Source organism: Triticum dicoccoides, chromosome 6A (assembly GCF_002162155.2).
Source record: "Triticum dicoccoides isolate Atlit2015 ecotype Zavitan chromosome 6A, WEW_v2.0, whole genome shotgun sequence".
In the NCBI taxonomy this organism is placed as follows: Eukaryota; Viridiplantae; Streptophyta; class Magnoliopsida; order Poales; family Poaceae; genus Triticum; species Triticum dicoccoides.
The window spans coordinates 393,069,935-393,075,559 of NC_041390.1; the positions used below are offsets into that span (position 1 = coordinate 393,069,935).

A 5,625-nucleotide genomic window follows, 5' to 3' on the forward strand; every position below is an offset into this window, starting at 1 on the left:
ACAGAGCGGTTCGGACGCGATTTCTCTCGCAAACCGGTGACAAAAGTGAGGGAACTTTGCGGGAGTCTGGACCGCTCCCATGCCCGACTCTCACTGCCTCCACCATTAAAGCGGCGCGCCGGCCGCTGTACGCCCGGCTAAACACGCCTCCTCGCCGCATTCATACACCGTCATTAACCCCCGCTTGGAAGTCGAGAAACCTACTCCGGTCACACGTCGGTTCATGAACGGGCTGACATTAAACGCAATGCCGTCCGAGCTCCTTCCGTCCGGCCACTATGTAAACGAGGGCAGACGCCGGGCAAGAACCACACCCCTCCACTGCTCCCCCAATCTCTTCCTCCACCATTCTTCCGATGGCTTTCAAAGAGTAGTTCTCCGGCATACAAGCCGGCTCGGCGGGCCCTGGCATGGGGGGTTGGGGGGGGGGGGCAATTCAATGCCTACTTCGTGACTTGCGCACTCAATTTTAATGAAAACTGGTTATATTATTGGTCAAATATGTTTAATTTGCTTTTTCTTAGTGTTCGCTTATGTTATTTAGTTAGCAAATACACCAACCAAACTAAGATGTTATTGCCTCATTTTCACATTGTCTCAGCTTTGGTGCGTAATAAGTTAGTTTGCATCCGAGGGTTTCTTACGGCGTTTCGTTAAGAATTATGTTTGCTATACAAATAGTCACGTTCAAGTTGATTTACTTTGTAAAAATTGGCGCAAAAAAAATAAGTCATAAGACTACACAATTACATTTTATATTCTATGATATACTCTTACGTTGGTAATTTTACGTGTCATATAAATATATTTTTACCACCTGTATATATTTTCTTACATTCTCTTTTGACTTCCAACGTAATAAAAAAAACTAAATGATGTTAAATAAATAGAGGGAGTGAATGATTATAATTCTTCACCCCGAGCGATGAGAACTCTGTATATCAAAATCAAATCAAATTCCAAATCAATACTGTATTTGCCAAACTCATGTATAACAACATATTTAACGAGAAACGGTATAACTTTACCGCATGTGGACGCGATAATTGGTGACAAGCAAGGACCACATAGAGGCGGAGAGAGGAGCAGAGAAATATAAAGTAGAGGCAATATATGTAGCAGTAATTATACACTCGTCTCGAACGTCTTGATCAAATTGCCTGCATGGTTGAAAGCGAACCTTCAGAGATCTGTATCACATTCCTTTAAGTTTACTTCTGTTCAAAGCAGGGCATGATCCATCATTCTTGCGCTGTTCGATCCCAAAATGAGGAAAAGAAAGTTCAGTTAAATTAAATTTGGTGATAAATCAGTTTGTTTGGGTGGTCAGGCGAGATGGACTGAAAGTTGATGCGTAGTACCAGCCACGGTGGTGCAATGGACCTGCTGCTGCTCCCTCCTCCTGAAGCTCACCATGAGGCCGTTCTTCATGTACAGCGTGGTGTTGAGCTTGGGCTTCACCGCCTGCCCGGGCGCCACCTTCACCGCGAACGTCTCCAGCACCGCCGCCGCCAAAGTCTTCATCTGCGTGTACGCGAACCGCTTGCCCACGCACAGCCTCGGCCCGGCGTTGAACACCACGTACTTGAACGGGCTCTCGGCGCCGCCAGCAAAGTCTCCGCCCTTCATCCACCGCTCCGGGCGGAACTCCAGGCAGTCCCCCCCCCCCACGCCGCCGGGTCCCGTCCGATCGCGTACGTGTTGTAGATCACCTGCTGGCGCGCGCGGATCGCCGTGCCGTCCGGGAGCACGTCGTCCTGGAGCGCCTCCTTGAAGTCCACGGGCACCGGCGGGTAGAGGCGCATCGACTCCGTCAGCGCCGCGTGGAGGTAGTCCATCTTCCCGACGTCGCCGTCGGCGGCCCGCACGTCGTCAAGGACGCGTGCCTCGACGTCCGGGTGGGACGCCAGGAGCCAGAAGAACCAGACGAGCGCGACGGAGCTGGTGTCGCGCCCGGCGAGGATGAAGCTGATGCAGAAGTCGCGGAGGAACTCGTCCGAGTGGCCCGTCGAGGAGGACATGAGGCGGGACAGGAGGTCGCAGCGGTCTTGCAGGCTCCCGATCTTGCGCAGCTCGGTCCGGCGCTCGGAGACGGCCCACTCGGCGAACTCCCGCACGGAGCGCGCGGCCTCCGCGAGGCGCCGCTCGCCGCCGACGCAGAGGAGCCGCTTGGCCTTCCAGACGAAGGGCGGCGTGACGAACCGGGCGAGGGAGAGCTCCGTGGCGCGCTCGAAGGCGCGCGCGAACGGCACGTCCGGGAGGCCGTCTGCGAGGCACCCGGCGTCCACCCCGAACGCCGCGGCGCAGATGTTGTCGAACGTGAACCGGAGGAGGACCTCCTGGAGGTCCACGGTCACGCCACCCTGGCTCTGCTGCTGCTGCAGCAGCGGCATCAGCCGGCCGTGCACCAGCTGCTCGACGGTCCTGGCCGAGAACTCGAGGAACTGCGCCGAGTGCATCTCAGTCGTGGCGGCGCGGCGCTGCGCGCGCCACGCCTCGCCGTCGGCGTTGAAGATGCCGTCGCCGAGCAGCTCCACGAATCGCTCGCGGTAGTAGGGCCCCTTGGGGTAGTTGGAGAAGTTGGTCTTAAGCACGTGCTCGACGTTGGCCGGCACGGACGTGATGACGCCCGAGGAGCCCCCGCCCCACATGCCGCGGTACGGGAACGTGCCCCCGGAGCGAGCTAGCGCGGCGGCGCCCCAGTCGTAGATGTCGTCGAGGTGCGCGAAGAGGGTGGGGATGATGCCGAACACCGGCCACAGCATGGGTCTGCCCCGCGACTTCAGGCGGGTCGTGGCGGCGTTGCACGCGAAGAGCACCGCGGCGGCTAGGGCCAGGTCGGACACCCGCACGTACTCCTGCATGGCGCGCACCGCAGCGTCCACGAACGTCCTACCCGCCATCGCCGGCGGACCGCGCGTGAGTGAGAGAGTACGGTGGTGACGACGATGTGTTAGGTATACGCTGCTAGAGAAGCAGCACGTACTGCGTGTAGTGAAGTACTGAAGTGTGCGATCGAGCTTGCACCTGCTTAGGTGTGGGCGTGCTTCATCGTGTACATTCGAGATGAGCTTTGAGTCGTGCTTGTGACCGCCCGTATTTATAGGGAAGTGCATGACGCTCGGGTGAACATCAGATGATACCACCACTTGTATGTTCCCGTGATACTAATTTGGAAAAAACAATTTTAAATGTTTCAAAAAAAATTAAAAACAATTATGAATGTTCAAAACATATGTGTCTACAATCCCTAAAAAAATCTGATGAAAAATTCAAAGTACATGTACAGAAACATGAAAGACAAATTCAACATAAAAGTGTCGATAAAGACAAGCATAAACAGTGTCAAAACCTACAGTATTCACATTCGGTTTTGTCTTCTTTGTTTCTCTATGTGTACTCCGAATTTTGATCTGAAACTTTTAGACCTTGTAGACTTATGTGTTGTGAACATCCATAATTGTTTTGAAAATTTTCAAAACATTTAAACTTGACCTTTTCAAATTGGTATGATGGGAGCATACAAGTGACGGTATCACCTGATATTCTCCCCTACGCCCGCCAAGAAAGGGTGTATTGCTCCGCTGCATATTCGAGACATTGAAACTACAATGGGTTTTGCTCGCACTGCTACACATTGTAAATCGATCTGTATTTCCGTCACAACCGTTAGCCGTCAGCTATGGGAAGAACTGGCGTCGCTCCACTGAGCAAAGTGTCAGAGCTAATTGATGACTACACGGGTGACTCGGATGTGCTAGTTATTCATGAAATTTTTCTTCAACCGGATGAAGTGATTCTCAATATCCACTTGAATCTGACTGGCGGTGTGGATTCCCTTGCATGGGTGTTGGAAAAGTCCGGCATCTACATTGTAAAATCGGCGTATCGTTCTTTGGTGATTCTTAACGAGCTTAGTTCTCTAGAGAAAGGAACGACAACGGAAATTGCATTGGCTAATAAGCAATTGTGGAATGTGTTGGAAATATGCCCTAGAGGCAATAATAAAATGGTTATTGTCATATTTCCCGTTCATGATAAATATTTATTATTCATGCTATAATTGTATTGACCGGAAACTTAAATATATGTGTGAATACATTGACAATACTCTGTCCCTAGTAAGCCTCTACTAGACTAGGTCGTTGATCAAAGATGGTTAAGGTTTCCTAACCATAGACATGAGTTGTTATTTGATAACGGGATCACATAATTAGGAGAATGATGTGATCGACAGACCCAACCGTAAGATTAGCATCAGATCGTTTAGTTATTTGTTATAGCTTTCTTCATGTCAAGTATCAGTTCCTTAGACCAAAAGATCATGTTACTCCCGGATATCGAAGGAATGCCTTGTGTGCTATCAAACGTCACTTCGTAACAGGGTGATCATAAATGTGCTCTATATGTATTTCCAAAGGTGTTTGTTGGGTTGCATGGATCGAGACTGAGATTTGTCACTCCGTATGGTGGAGAGATATCTCTGGGCCCTCTTTGTAATACAACATCGTAAAGAGCTTGCAAGCAATGTGGCTAGGTATGGAGATACCAAAGATCGAATCTCCGACAAGTAACATATCGCTGGACAAAGGGAATTGCGCGGGATTAACCGAATCCTCGACATAGTGGTTCAACCGATAAAAGATCTCCGTGGAATATGTGGGAACCAACAGGGGCATCCAGGTCCTGCTATTGGTTATTGACCGGAGAGGTGTCTCGGTCATGTCTACATGATTCTCGAACCCCTAGGGTCCGCATGCTTAACGTTCGGTGACGCTAGAGTAGTATCCAGATATGTACATTGGTGACCGAATGTTGTTTGGAGTCTTGGATGAGACCCCGGACGTCACGAGGAGCTCTGGAATGGTCCAGAGGTAAATATTTATATATAGGAAGTCATGTTTCAGTCGTCGAAAAAGTTTCGGACATTATCGGTACTGTACCGGGAGTGCCGAAAGGGGTCTGGGGGTCCACCTGCCCCCGAGGCTCACATAAGCTGTAGGGGGTGCCCTAGCCTACATGGGCCAGGGGCACCAGCCCCAAGAGGCCCATGCGCCAAGGAGAGGTGGAGACGGAAGAGTCCTAAGGGGGGAAGGCACCCCTAGGTGCCATGGGGAGGGAGGACTCCTCCCTTGCCGCCTCCCTTCCTTGGAGGAGGGGCTAGGTCTGCGACCCAGCCCTCTCCCTTGCCTCCTATATATAATGGGGGAGAGGGAGGGGCTGGACACTGATACGTCTCCGTCGTATCTATGATTTTTGATTGTTTCATGCCAATATTATACAACTTTCACATATTTTTGACAGCAATTTATATGATTTATTGGACTATCCTTTTGATCCAGTGCCCAATGACAGTTCCTGTATATTGCATGTTTTTTGTTTTGCAGAATATCCATATCAAACAAAGTCCAAACACGATAAAAAATTTATACAGAATTATTTTGGAATATTTGTGATATTTGGGAGGTAGAATCATCGCTAATGGGGGCCCACAGCCACCACAAGACACCTGGGCGCGCCAGGTAGTCCAGGCGCGTGGTGGTCGGTTGTGCCCTCCTCATAAGTCGGTTGGAGCTCTACTTCGGGTGCAAGGAAGCTTATATCCGAGAAAAATCATGTTAAAAT

The 5,625-nt window shown here is 50.7% G+C and overlaps 1 pseudogene; it reads right to left on the minus strand.

The window, feature by feature from the left end:
* Nucleotides 1-939: 939 nt before the first annotated feature.
* LOC119319207 lies at nt 940-3,062 on the minus strand (annotated as a pseudogene).
* Nucleotides 3,063-5,625: the final 2,563 nt, after the last annotated feature.